The sequence below is a fragment of the Rhea americana genome, unplaced genomic scaffold (genome assembly GCF_003343005.1).
Source record: "Rhea americana isolate MKP2758 unplaced genomic scaffold, rheAme1 scaffold_7, whole genome shotgun sequence".
Classification (NCBI taxonomy): Eukaryota; Metazoa; Chordata; class Aves; order Rheiformes; family Rheidae; genus Rhea; species Rhea americana.
In genome coordinates this window covers 11,508,873-11,524,315 of record NW_028186867.1, presented here as the reverse complement: position 1 = coordinate 11,524,315, position 15,443 = coordinate 11,508,873, and positions in this window count along the sequence as shown.

Here is a 15,443-nt window from a genome sequence, read left to right as displayed (position 1 = left end):
GGGGGGGGGGGGGATGTGACCATGGCATTGCCTCTTTGGGTGCTAAGTCTATGGCTTATGCCAATCTAAACTCTTAGTGGACCCATAAGAGTAGAATTAGAGAAACTTCCTTCCTTAYTCAGAGAGACATTGTGGAATAATTGGAGGGGCAACATTTATGTTCTGGCCACAAAATAAATTCTTTGCCCTCCGTTTTTTCCAGTTCTTTGAAACTGTCTTTGTTTTATTCTGTTCTACATGGACGAGAGATCCAGAGGTCATCAACTACACTAGCACTGTAAGGGCTTAATCATCAACAGTATTCAAGGAGATGAGTAAAGAGGCAGGAAGTCCTGCATTTTCATTTTATTTCTGGTACTGATTCAGCATGTAGCCCTGGGGCATTTCATTTCCTGCCTCCCCTCCCTTTCACTATTTCAAAGATGGGAGTGATTTTGACCTACTTGAMAGTGTGAAGTGTTAGACATGTGCCCCATTGTATATTTTAGGAAAATGGTTCTCAGTTTGTCCAGGAACCTCTATAACCGAGGCTTGAACTAGTGTGAGGAACATCAGAATAGCGAGTGTGACTGAGTGAGGCTTTGCACAGTCCAGCTTTGCTGCTGCAAATGAACCCCCAAAACCTGAGGGAGGTTGGGAGGTTCTTCCAACCTGTTCTCCTAGTGGTAGTTAATACAACGTGTGGCAGAAGCAAATCAAACACAGAAGGATGCGACACAATCAGCATTCCCGCAGCGTGTGCTCCTCTCCTCCTCTGCCATGTCTACTACCCACTATCTCGCACATCCAGGGCTCCATGTGCACACTGCCGACACACCCAGACTCTTAAATGTCATATAGGTGGCTGTGTTCCCATAGCTCTGGTTGCTGCTGGTCACGCACAGCTGCTTCCCRCCTCCCCAGGCTATCACACCAGCTGGCAGACTGATGGCAATGGGCTGGGGCCGWCATGCAGACAAGGCTGCGTCGCGTAGCAGGACCCCCGCACTGGGAAGCTTGCTTTGATCTCTGTTTCGATGTAGCTGTAGGTGACACCCAAGGCAATCACTGTCCACCCCTCTGGCTTCCTCCTGTGTGTGAAAAGCCCCAAGGCTGTGAACTGAAAGGGCTGAAAAGGACTGTCCAAAGAGCAATTCTGCTAGCACAGGAAAAGTGGCAAAGAGCAGCAGAGCTCTTGCAAGACGTTTCCAAACAAAACAGGATGGCACTGTACCACCAGTGCTACCACCRCTCGCCAGCCAGGCTCCACGTCTGTGCTGTTTGTTCAGCTGTGCCAGTACCGCTCCCCTGTGTTGCCGTCGGATCGCTGGTCTGATCTGAGCTAAACGGACCCCACCTTTTTTATTTTTTGCAGGTTTTGCTTTGACTTGTATAAACTCCCTGCTTTGAAGGAGTGGCGGGCAGTAACATGAGAGCAGGAATCCCTGAAGCGGGTATTAAGCAGAGGTCACAAAACTATCTCCTAAAAATCATTTTAGGTGAAAGAGTTACCTCAAATGGGTGAGGAGAGAGACAAGGTAACCTTAGTCTTATTAATATCACATCTGTGCAGCACCAGAGTACCCAGCAATAGTAACTTGATCCAGATCATGAATGAGCATACAGAAATGTTCTTTCGGGATTAACCAGAGCACATAATGCAGGGTTTATGTCACATGTATGCTTTTCTTCTGGCTATGGGGAAGAAAGACCATATCTGGGCAATCTAAAACTGTATGATATGATGAGATGACAACTGAAATGGCATGAAGTTTTTCAGGACAAATGCACTCCCGAAGAAAGCTGTGAACAAATCTGAACCGGCAGAATAAAGTTCAGCAATTTGCATCACATAGCTGGGGCATTTTGAATGTGCTTCTAAACATGCCCACACAGGATTTACACCCTGTGGAGCTGCAGCCTCAGCGAGGAGGCTGCTCCCATCCCAGGAAGGGAACAGGACAAGGAGGGGTGATTGCATGCTGCCACAGCCTTTCGCTGACTCTACATCCCTAACTGATCTACCCAGACTGTGAATTCTCAGCACGGCCCAGGATCTCATGCATCACGTGAGACCAGATACTGTCAGTCCTGCAGCCAGGCTTAAAACTTGCAAAAATGCATAAAGCGGGCATAAAAATAATTGTTGTAAGCTTGGGCTAGTTCTGAAGACCTCAGGTATGTTTTCAGACCCTGCGTGAGCTCTAAGTTTTAACCAGCTATCTATCTCTGGACCAGCTGTGTATCTACCACACAAGGCATGCAATTAATGAACGTGGCGCTCTGTCTCAGGCTATCTCCGCTTGCAGCTAAGCTGCTTTTAGTTATCTTCCCATGACCAAACCATGACACCTGTTTCACCCTTTATACAGGGCCATATCTGGTCTGAGCCATATCTGTAGCCGCTTTGGCCAAGCATTTCCCTCCCCGCCCAGTCAGAGTCAGAACTCCTCAGACAGTATTGTCCCTGCTCACCTTTGTCTTTACTGTCTTTATCATATTGAGGGATTACCTGGGGGTTCTCACCCAGCGTTTCTGAGATGCATGCTTTGGGAGGATGACCAAGGTAAAGAGCAACCTGCTCACACCATGTCTTTTGAAATAAGAGAAGCTGCTCTACCAACATGGTGGTGGCGGTGGCTTTCTGTGGGCCATGCTTGTGTAAGGCTCWCCCAAGCCACCATACACACGTGCACATGCCCTGCACCTTTCTGCCTGCCCTCTGGTTCCTGTCCCTCCCCTGTGTTCCTGGTTGTGCTGCTGCCTTTGCTGGCAGGGCTCTGCAATCAACCAGGTCAGGGAGCTGATCAGAGTTTGCAATAATGCCCTTTTTTTTTAGATTTTCTTTCATTTTATCCAGATCACTTGTGCTCACAGGGTGGTGAAAGAACAGAAATGAGCAAAGCAGTGAGCATGGAGGTGGCTGGGTTGCTCTTTCATAAGCCTCCAACTTATATAAACAGAGTTCAAGTTGAGTTTGCGAGTCTACCAGGCTCTTGAGCAGATAGGTGGGGATTCATTCTCATAAACTTCATCCTTGTTTTGACTTGGCCATGAACACAGTCTTTATGTACCACGTACTGAGTCAGAAATGCCACAACGCTGTGATGCAAAGCACTGAACCTGTACAGACTCAACTCTATCAATTCAAATGTGTTCAAAAAATTTGAAAGGAGTCATTTTGTGCCAGAATATCTTCTGTTAGAGCAGGTATTATCAGTTCTACTGTAGCCAGCTTAAATTTGGAAAAAAAAAAAAAAAGGCATAAAGCTGGCACAAAAATATTTCTGTATACTTGGACTAATTGAACAGAAAGGAGATTGTGTGCTTACATCTGGACCAAATGGATTGCAAAAAGCCCACATGATGATAATAATGATAAAGTGGAAAGCGCACATGATGGTAATAATGATCCTGGAATCACAGCCTCAGTTGGTGCAGAAGTCATCAAGATACCAAAATGGAGGCAATATACTGTGGGCTTCAGGAGGAAAGCTGAGAGTGTAAATTCCCACAGTGCCGCTAGTCAGAGTGCTACTGCATTTAATCCTATAAACTGATCCCCGTGTTTAACTTCATGCATTGTGCAAACTCCCTGWGAATTCATAAATCTTTGAGGACTGTGGCTTAAGTGAAGTAAATTATAGAAAATGTAATTAAAGTGTAAAGCATACATTTTAAACAAATATTAAGACTACAGAAGTCTGCCCTTTGAAAGCTTTCTTCTTCAGTTTCCAAGTGACTTTTATTTGAAAGTTGAAGGGATTTTTATTTTGTATTATATTTTATAATGAGTAGGGACTTATGTTTTAAGATTAACTCTAAAAATGAGGAGTGAATTATCACCAAAATGCAGAAGAAAAAAAATAGTATAGGTAAGCATTAGCTGTCCTTTCAAATGAGAAATTAAAAACCTTGGTGCTCAGAAACTTAGAGCAAAAATGATACCGCATAAGGTTTTTAACAATTAATACATGTTCCTAATTGGTTTCATTTTCCTTTCATTTTATACAGCATGAAGTCCACAGAGGCCGTAATTTTGCAAAACTCTGGCTTTGTCAGTGAAGCTAACTGAAAACATTCCCTCTCCTCCCTTCCCCGGCACCTCGTTCTTGCGAGCGCTGCCCTCTCAGTGGGCAACTCCTATTGCCATAGCAAGGGTTTGCAGGGCTGAGCTGYGTACTGTAGGATCATCAAGTTAAGACTAGAACTCCCCAAAAGAGGTGAGTTTTCATGTGAATCCATTCTTATGATTTCTGGCGTGACCCCACAGACAGCTGCAGCAGCCTGCCTGAGGAGGCCATGGCGGCGAAGAAGAAGAAGGAAGTACCGGCAGACTGAAATGACGAAATGGCATTGGAGACTTCTTAAGTTAACTCTGATACCAAAGGCAAGATCTCACAGAGCTGCTGCTGACAGGTCAATGGAAATGGCAGGTCTGTGGGAAGAGACAAAGCCTTCAGGCATCACCATGCAGCATGTAATTTAACAAAATACACCCACTGGTCATTAGAGATGGTTGAAATGAAAGGTGTTAGTCACCCTTGGGCCAGTCATTGACACAATGTAATCCTCCAGGTATTGTTTTTTAAAACAAAATGTTGTCATCGAAATATAGTAAAAGGCTGAATGTTCCAGTGCATTGCTGGTTTTGGTGATGAGAGGCAAAGTATTTTAGCTACAGTCTAGCTTGAAATAATGTTTTTTTATTCCTTTTCTTTCCTTCTGGATCTTGTTCTGTCATCTGGTCGAAGAAAGCCAAATATCAGGGATGGTGTGACACAGCATTTTGATAAGACCCCTCAATGTCACTGTTAGGGATGAACTTCATAATCAGTATAATTATTTTATCTTCTGAAATGTGGAGGCTTTGGGGGATCTTCTGATTAGAAGAGAAACACCTTGAAAAAAGCAAGCAAGTCTAGAGAGAGCTATCACCTCAGAATAAAACATGTGGGATTCACCTGTCCATGTGTAGCATAACATTTTGGATGTCTAGATCTAAGCTGATCACTTTAACTGCCTTTAACAATTGACAGGAAGAAGGAAGCAGCTCCAGGGTACAGTTCATCTCATCCTGAAAGAGACAGCTAAAACAGGTCGGAGAAATGGRATCTAACCCCAGCTGCAAAGAGGGATCTGACATGGCTGGTTCAGGTGTCAAAGTCCCCAGTGTAGACATCTGAAGCTTGTGAGATGAACCCTGTGCAGCTCGTCAGTGCTCTTCTGTACAATGCCAGTTGTTGAGATTTTCCACTGCTCACTCCTCGACATTTTGGAATTTTCTATCACTTTGGCAAAGTGAAGCTGAGGGGATAGACTCTTAACTGGTCTGAACTGGTGTAGCTCTTGTGAAATTCAGTGAAAGGTCTGTTGACCAGCTTCTAAAATTTAAGGTTGGTATATTTGCTACATCAATGCTGTTCATCCCATTTGCTATTCCATTTGCTATTCATCATCAGAAACAAGTATGGCAATAAGCAATAGTGATTAGGCGATTTGCCTTTAGCTCAAGTAACCTTGAAATGGAAAAAGAAGGAAAATTTATGCAAAGAACAGAAAAAATAGTACATCATTTCCCAACAGCACTTGAGAATTTTTATTGCTACTGTAATCACTATCATTCCTGCACTCATGAACCCAAACTGAATCCTCTACTTGGACTACATGTAAATACATAGGTGGAAATGATGAGCTGAAGCTGTACACCACTGGGCAAGAGAAGGTCCCAGATCAGAAGAGAGCTCAAGTACTGAAGGCAGTGGGAAGTTAACGGCATGCAAACATGAGCTTCTGAACAAGGGCGTTTCCCCAAATCAGATCCTAAGTATTTGGCAAGAACGCGTTGCAGAGTTCCCCAAAACGCTGCCAGATGTACTCAAATCCTGCCTGTAATTCTGTAGTTAATCAAGTCCTTGATTTCCTCCAGGAAAGAAAGGATATCTTTACACTAGTGGGGTGATCTRAAATTTTGCTCATTAATGATGAATGTTCGCTCACCAAACTTGTCGTCTCTGGCACTCGAATCATGACAAGATTGGGGTAAAATAGGGTAAAAATCTCTGCAGACAGAACAAGGTTGGCCTCCACAGATTCATGCCAGCACAAAAAATGGTTCTTTGGTTGATCATGCATTTTTAGCAAGGTGGAAACTCATGCAGCAGGGAAAGAAAAGGCCCAGTCTTGGTATTCGCTATGCTCTGCTGGGAAATAACATCAATATAAATTTTCATAGCATTGAAAATGTAATAGAAACTGACCTGGATTAAATTATTGAGTTTTAAATAAGGGTCAGTTACCTTAGAGTCAGGCGTTCCAAGCATTTTGTAACGCTTAGTCACTTTCCTCTCTTGGCTAAAATAATGTGGGACGGAAACACCTTCTTCCCAATGTAATTTTTTTTGACGATGAAATTTTACAATGGCAAGGTAACTGGCATGATATTTAAATACAAAGCTTTTCTCTGCAACACACAGCAGTTTCCAACATGTTTGCACGCTCCATTTTACAAGACAGTAGATAATATCTACATTTAATATCACTTCGATCTTACATAGTTATTTGAGATCTCAGAGCATGTTTGAAAAAAAAAAAGATTATTACTTTATACAACTGCCAAGAAATTGGAGGTCATGGGTTCTTCTAAAACAGGCAGTCATTTTGAGTACCCAGCTAGACGCTAACTACTTGATCTTCAGTAATATTTAGTACATCTGTTTTCTTGGTAGTAGGCTTTATACACTCTTTCTCAATCCTAGTTGTTGTCTTTTCATAGAATCTTTGCATCAACTTTGAGTTCAAATTCTTAGACTGATCATGCTAGCAGRCCTTACTATACCTTCTGAGAAGGCCTTTCCATCAGAAATCCAGAATATCTCACTAGAATGGTGACTACAGGCCACCTACTCTTACAGTTTAACATTAGTAGAGAAGCAGATGACTGTTGGTCAGTCTATTTTGGAGGCTCTCAAAGAGAGCCATGGGTAGAGATCTCTGGAGTTAAGGGTTTCTTCTCAAGTTGTTCACAGGGAGAAGAGCCAAAACAGGACATAATTTTGAAAGCCAGGCCCAGGACCATGCTGCACACTAGCACCCTCTGCATTCTGGCCTTTGCTTAGGAATAGTGTGATTTTCCAGCCTGCTTTCCTATAGTGCATGCAGACATGTTGCATAGAAAAACCACCCTGCCAAGTTATCATGCAGGTTTCTGTCCAGATTCTGCCCAGATGTATGCCAGCTAGTGCAAAAACAGACAAGAGTTTTTTGCTGTTTCCTCATCATAACTCAAAATCCAAGGCAAGACAGGTTGTGTCATCATGCAGTGCCCTTCAAGCATTTGACACTTCAGCACGGGACCTACCACTGCAAAGTACAGTATCTCCTTGCTTCTTACCATTTCAGGTCAGGACTTGTCAATGAATAAAAAGTTCAGTCAAGAGCATGCTGAGCTGCAGAACTTCTCCCCCAGTAAGATGTGTTGATGAATGTATGCAAGGCAATCTGTACTTCCAGTTGCAAAAGAGGATTTAAGACATCTCCTGCCAGAGCCATCTTGTCCTGGTTGCAGTTTTCCACACATTCCCTCTGCTGACCCCAGAGATGGTGTAATGGACTGATCAGCTTACCTGTTTTTTAGACTCCCTTGGACACAGAGGACTCTCAAGGAGAGTCCCAGACACACAAGGAATCTTCAGGGTTGGGTTTCGGATCTTTGGCTTTGGCCTAATGCAGTAGACAAGGCCCCTTTACTGAAAGTACTCTTGAGCTGTATGCTTAAAATATTCAGTGCTGGAATAATAAAAGGGTTTTGTCCTGCTCCTATGATTTTTCTACAAATTTTTAATCTTCAGCACTCTGAGGTTTGTCTGTTTGTTTAGCCCTATTTCTAGGCAAGAGAGATTCATCAAATTTGACCGCTCAYGGTGTGCAAAAATTTACACTGGACAACAGATAGACTTCTACACCAATATCAAGGTAGGAATCATTCTGCCTATCATTAGATGTCTACTATGTAGAGGTCCAAACTTGGTCCCTTCATATAATCTCCACTGATAGTTGGCAGAGAAAGAAAACCATGATTCATCTCATCCTAAAGTAGACATGTAAAATAGGTTACATGAATCACTTCCTATAAATGCCTATTCCTCTGTAGTCACTCTAAAGGCAGTCTAGACACATAACTCCGATATAAATGGTTACATTGTAAATGTCCAGAGTTAGATGGGATGAATCCCACATTCCTTGTCTGATCTTCTGGCTTAATTGAAAGACTGTTTTTTTCTCATCTTTTACCTCCAAATCTGGTGTGCATTTGTCAGCTGCTCAGGTATCTCTGAGTGTCTGCTAGAGAAGGGATAATCTGTCATTTCTCCTAGGAGTAGTGCTCCACTCCAGATGGTTGATGGAAAATACAAGTAAGGGCAGTGGCACTTGGCCGCAGAATATGAGGCTTAGCAAGTGAATCATAGACTCACTCACAGAACAGTTGAGGCTGGATGAGAGCTGTGGAGATCATTTAGTCCAGTCCCCCAGCTCAGAGCCAAGTCAGCTGAAGCAGGTTGATCAAGGYCTTATCCTTTCAGGTTTTGAATATCTCCAAGGATGGAGATTTCACAGCCTCACTGGGTAACCTGTTCCAGTGTTTAATCACTTCTACCATAAAATTTTCCCTTATGTTTAAAGAGAATTTATTGTATTTCAATTTGTGCCAGTTGCCTCTTGTCCTGCCACTGAGCACCACCGAGAACAGCCTGGCTCTGTCTTCTTTACTTCTTCCATCATGTATTTATACACATTAGCAAGATCCCCCAACTCTTCTCTTCTCCAAGCTGAACAGCCCCAGCTTCTCAGGCTCTCTTTGTATGACAGATAATCTAACTCTTTAATCATTTTCATGGTCGTTTGTGGGACTCACCTCAGTATGTTCTTGTCTCTCACGAATTGGGGAGCCCAGAACTGGAGTTAGCACTCCAGATGTGGCCTCACCAGTGCTGAGCAGCAGGGAAGGGTCATCTCCCTCAACCTGCTGGCGACACTCTGCCTAACGCAGCCCAGGAGGCTGTTGGCAACATCCTGAGTTATTACAACAGACAAGGGGAGAGGGCAGCTGCCAGCATGACTTTAGTTTGGTTTCCAGGAATGCCAGAAGCATGATAAAGAGCTGCAGCCTTTAGGTAAGTCAGGTGGGACTTGCTAGGGAGGAAGCTTCACAGGGAAAATGTATGTGTGAGAGGGCAGGTGGTGAGTTCATAAGGAGGACCACGGTTCTGGTACTGACCTTCARCTGCTGCTGAAGGGTCAGCTGTACATTTCATTGTCCTGTGGTTGACAGGGTTGGGGCAAGAAAGGGGCAGCCAGCTCTCTGTGCAATGGGAGATTTGCCCTGTTGCTGCCAGCTGAGAAAAAAATGAAGTGAGAGAGGAAAAGTGGGAAGGGGAACAGGGGAGAAAAGTGCAGGCTTACCTGAACAAATACAAATACAACATACATGTAGCTTTTTAGATGTTTTGGTGGAACRCTCTAGATAAACTTGCAGTAGAAGCTAGGTTTGTTGCAGTTGTTATAATGACCTTCGACGGGTCATTTCATCTTCCCTCGGGCCTTTATCTTTCATCTCTCTCAGGAACGGGGTGTGGAAAACAAGGAATGGCTAGGGAGCGCACTGAGAGCTCTGGCAGACAGCGCTACGAGGATGTTATTAATCACCAAGGTGCAGAATGGGGGGGATGGGAAAGATGACATGAAGGCTGCCATTGCATAGCTGCCTAAATTGATCTGACTTCTGGCTGCTATCGAATAGACCTTCTCACCGACCAGGTGGGCCCATCTCCTCCCTATCAGCCTGTTTGGCTAAAGCACTAGCAGAAAACAGTTCARTGTTTTGTCAGTTCAGAGTCATGAAACAGCTCTGGGGAGGGCCCAGAGAGCACCAAAGGTGGCCCAAAAACGAGGCAGAGCACACAGGCAAGAGCAGGGAAGGGCTAGATCGCAGCAGTTCACAAATAAGGTTGGAATGAGCGCCAGGAAAACACAGTCTTAATTCTTCTGCACACAACCAATCTGCCAGTGCCCTTTTAGCTAYGGTGGGACATTTGTAGAAGGTTTGTACGCCTAAATATGAGTCACCGAAGAATGTTGCTGGGAATTTTTTTTTTCAGGTTTGTCCAGTCCACTGAAATGAGTCAAATATAAATGAARATAACAAAAAGCGTTCACTGAAATTTAAAAAATGCCAGCATTCAGCAGGGTGGCACTCCTGCTTAGAAAGCACGCATTAAAATTGCAGCAGGCAAGGCCATTTTGCTCTTGTTCAGAAACCTGCAGGAAACAGCTCCCATTAAGCTGTGGTTTGACACAAAGAGAAAAGCRAAATCCTTCTGATGTAACAGGGAGCTTGCATGAATTCAGCTGAGTTAATAAAGCAACACTGCCCTGTCACATCTGGAAACCCAGGTTGGGAAAAAAAAAAAAAAGAAAGAAACCAAACCAATTAGCTCCAACTGTCATTACTATAGTGGTCCTAAATCAGTCCCTAGAGAGCTATTGCATCAGATAACTGCATCGTACAATGACTGCCTACAAGCTCTACAGCATTTGCCACAGATGGCAGTCACCGGCCAAGAGAGAGGGGTGCCCATTAGCGGAGACCTCAGCTAGAAGTGCTTCCCACGATCCCAGAGGGGTGGTAATGGCAAGAAATGGAGCTGCTTGCTAGCACCTTCCCCCTGCCCCATGCAAAAAGAGGTTGGTGATCAAATTAAAAAAAAACAAACAAACAAAAAAAAAAACCTACAAAGTATTCTCTTTTATATTTTTTCCCCAACGTTAAAGCACCCAGACAAAGCCTGAGCTGCTGACGCTCCCTTATTCCAGGTGCTAAAGCTCTCTGTGTGCAAAACAGCACCGTGAGAGACTGGCTGGATTCTCTCAAAGTTAGCAGGTGTTGGGAGCCTGCAGGGATCTGCAGGTTAATTAATCCTGACTTACCAGGGCTGGGGAGGCTTATTAGCCTCCACCCTAGAAAGGAGGAAGACAGGAGTAGCCCTCTGGGGGAAGGAAGGTAATGGCATGTGTGGGGATAGAAGCTGAGGGAAAGCCAACTCTGGGCAARAGGCTTAAGGTGGGGTTCATGGGTTCACTTTTCATTCCTTTCTCTTAATAAAAGCAAAGTTCAGAAGAAGTATATTTTTGCACTTTAAAATAAACATGTAATTTGTCAATGGTTAGTGGAAGCTTCATTAGCTGCAGTGCAGGAATCAGATGAAATCTCCCCACGCTCAACCGCAAACCCAGGCTAGTGCTTGCCCTGGTGCACTTGGTGTTTCTTGCATTTGCTGTCTTAGGCCCTAAACAGGGAATTTTTAAAGCTTGCAAGGGGGAGGGAGGATATTTGACTTGTTGTCAGGACTTGTGAGACCACACGCTTGACTTGATAGTGTTTCTGTGCTTGCCTGCCTGTGTGTCATAGGATATATATTGCTTTCTAATCAAATCCAAAATGTCAGGGAAGGTATCACTGGCCAAAACCTTGTTGACTGTGGAGGGGGAAAGGGGAATGGAAACACCAAAAGGGGGGGGGGAGCCAACTGTTTAGCATAGCTACAGCTTCAAGCATCTCTGTGACTGTTTGTAGTTCAAACAACTGGCTGATGACACCCACTTGCACCTTCCTGCTCAACAATACCTGTCTCTCTGCTCTTCCCACCTCCTCCTCATTGCCTTTGAGGCATTGACACCCTGACAAACGCAGCCGTCCCCAGGGAAGAGGGTGAGGTTTTGCAAGCAGAGCTGAGCCCTGCACCTGGGCTGCTCCTGCAGGCAGCTGCGGTGCAAGTCCCTGGCCACTTCTTGTCCTTGGTCTTCCTCCCYGCTCCTCCAGGCACAACCCCGATCAGCTTCTTGCATGATCTCTCTGACAGCTGGGTTCCAGTGTGGGGAAACCTCAAGCCAGGCACAAAGGGAAGGGTAACCAAAGAAGCACCTTGGAGCAAGGGGAAATGGAAACAGGAGCAAAACATAGAGATCTGGTAAGGAGGGAGGCAAGGAAATGAGTTAGCAGTTCCTTCAGGGCATCCCTGCAAAAGAGGTCGGAAGAGTGGCAGGCATAAAAGCCTGTGGAGATCACCCCTGTCATGTGCTGGGCCCTGAAAAGCTCTTGTCTGCCCCTGTATATTGGGCTCAGACCTCTCATCAATAATGCATTCTCAAGGCAGACTACGGTCAAAGCGAGCCCTTAATGATGGTAACAACTGCCTGTGATAGAACTTAAAAGAGAGGAATAATACACGTTTGTCTTTTAGCTGGAAAAAAAAAACGTGTGACTGGTATTCCAGAGAGGATTACTAGGCCCCAGGCTATGAGTTGTCCTGTTTCTCAAGGAGTAAATCAAGAGAAAACTCCCAGTATTTCATTTCACGTGAGAAATGAGAATGAGCTTGTTCCCATTTGAGGCTGTTTGCTGGGATGCCCCTTTCCCTCCTCCGGCATCTGCAACCAAGATCTGCAAACTGYAGAAACGATTAGGGTGGTGCTTACCACCCAAAGATAATTTGCAGATTCCTCCTTCCCCCCCAACATGCATCCCACTGAAAGCTGTAGCCCKTAGTGGATTCAATATTGAGCCACCTAGTGGCATTTAACAGAAATTGGTGTAACAGGCAACATCTGGCTACAAACTAAGAAGGAGGCAAGAGGCTGAGAAGGAGGCTTAATGGTAGCTTTGTGGTCCGTCCACRGCTTGTTGTCATTGCACTGAAAGGCCTTTTGTTGATGGCAGAGTAGGTTGCCCTGAAGCATCCTTCAGGGCAGGGACCAAACGCTGCGTTTCAGCTCAATAGCGCGTCGCAGGAGGCGCAACCCCTGCGGCCACCCTCTCCTGAGACCCAAGTCCAGCCGCTTTCCTCTGCTCAGAGATGAAAACCCTCCGGAGACCCTCACATGCAGCAAACGCCTTAGCTTAGGCAAAGGGGACTGTGTAGGGGACTTCATGGGGCCACGGGCAGAGGAATGGAAAAAGGGTTCATTGTGCAGAGCTGGGGAAGGGGACAGTCTGTCTGGTGCCATATCCCTCCAGGCACTGCGGAGGGGGAGGGGRAAACCATACCAAAATTAAGAAAAGCCAGCCCTGGTGTATTGCCCACAGTGATAAACTGCTTTGAAATGGACATCTGAGTCTGGAAAGTAGCCATCCTGTATTACTAAGTTTTGAAACATGTGAAACAAAATGAAATTGGTCAGCCKGGCTGTAACTCATTGAACCACGTCAAAGAATAGCTTGATTAGTTACTTGTCTCTCCTGCTTTCTCAAGAGGGAATCCTAAATCTGTAAAAATCATAATTCATTCCCTCTAAAATCATCACACACCCAAAAAGGCAATTCATCGTATTTGCTKTTGCCTTTCCAAGTTACGTGGCTATGAAGCTTTAACCACTTAAATACTTGCTTTTTGTGAAATGATGCTAAGATTCTCACAAAGTCCTCACTTRCCAGAGTCAGGGGTTAATAAAAGCACCAAATATCACAAGATTTTCATTAAAATCATGAGGATTCAGAGAATTAATATATATAACTTTGTCTTATAGTTTCAGCCTTCTGAAAACCAAAGTTTCCTTTCTTTTTWTTCCTGCAGAACATAACTCAAAATATCAAAAAGCCAAGTGTGACTCAGGTTTAAAGAGCAAGATACATAATATATAGAGGCAAGAGTATGGCAAGAATGCTGTGATTGGACATATCAATCATTTCTATGGCAACAGACAAGGATATAACAGTAATGTAGAACTGAGTGATCAGAGGAGATTGTGCAAAAAAGATCATCATTATACACTACTAATACTTTAATTTACTTATAGAGGTAGATTAAAAAGAAATACAGAAAGCCAGAGACCAAATATCCAGAATTACCTTTTATATTTTCACRTTTATATTTTGTGGTAGCAAAAAAAATCTTTTGTGCAGCAATTGTCTTCGTGTTCTTCTTAGGTCCAGATGACTACAAACAAAGGATATATTTTGTCAGGGTGTATATAATGTAATGTGAATGTGTTTGTATGTTCAGAGACAATGAGACTGAATCTTAAATGTCCACCAAGCTTGTGCTGTTTTATACTTCTTATTTAATACTCCTGTATTTAATGTAAAGATTTACCGTTTTCCTATTTTTCTAGTGAATTTGTTTATTTCAGGAAGCTGCTCTCCGAAAGCAAGCCCTTCCACCTTGTCAGCTGACTGTACTGTGTAGATCCCCACCGACTGTCACAGGAACTTAGCGCCATCAAGGATGAGCTGCCTGGGTTGGAGCCCACATGGAGCGAGAGGTAGAGGGTGCATGAAGGCTCCTATGGGAGGCTGGTCAGGGCAATTAAGACTTATTAGTGCACACAGGGCCCTGACAGCCTAAAATTAGGATGAGCTGAATCCTAACCCTTGATGATTGCCATGTAGATATCTGCATACAAGCCTGTTGCCCAGGCTTCCTTTGTAGTAGATGGAAAGAAACAGGCACTGCCAGAGGGGTGTATGATAATAAAACCTAAAGATGTATCCTAGAGATGTACAATAGGAGAAGAGAAATTATGCCCTCAAACTACCTATATCTCTGCACTGACTACAAAGGGAATCTCAGTGCAGATGGGTGTACAGTAAAATTCTCCCCCGGGTCAGATGAACCCTGCCTGATGTATCTTTAAGAAGATCCAGAACAGGCACAGATGGCAATAAGCACAGAAGGGTGTAGCCTAGTAATGTGGAGTCTTCTTATCCACTCACTAATGTTATCTCTATCATGATATTGAAGACAATATTAACACAGATTTCTCAGATTAAGCAAGGATGATGTCATGAAAATGTTTAATGTCTGGCTGAGTCCTTAAAGGTTATTCTGTTTCCTCTACCCAGAGAACAGAGAGGGCATTTACTGCCATTCACTGTTGTTCCCAGTGGGTGTATCCTCGCTGCTATTTCTTTTTAGCTGCTTCTGTGTGACAAGGCCATGATGAAATACTGCTCTAGATTCCTAATGTCTTTCATTTTAGAGCTGAGGCCGGAAGACTAACAACAAACTCACATGCAAAACAAAGATATGTAGAGGGGGGATCAGCAGCAGGCTGATGGCTCTGTAGACTGCAGCCCTCCCTTGGTGGGACAGCACAGGCCATGGCAGCACAAGCTCTCTCTTAATATTTTTTTCCATTTTTAACATAGATGGTAATTAGTCCTGCATGCAGTGGTAACTTTGGTCATCCTGACACCTCCATAACAGAACTGGAAAAGAAAGCATAAACTATTAGAAGGTACCACGTGTCTTTTACTGGAGAAAGCGAGACATGATTGTTTTGAATTAAGATGCAATATAGACTACTACACAAAGTCAGACATAATTCTGCAAGTGTCATATAAATACATACACCACAGATCATAGAATAAATTAGGTTAGAAGAGACCTCTTTAAGTCCCTCTCATTCAT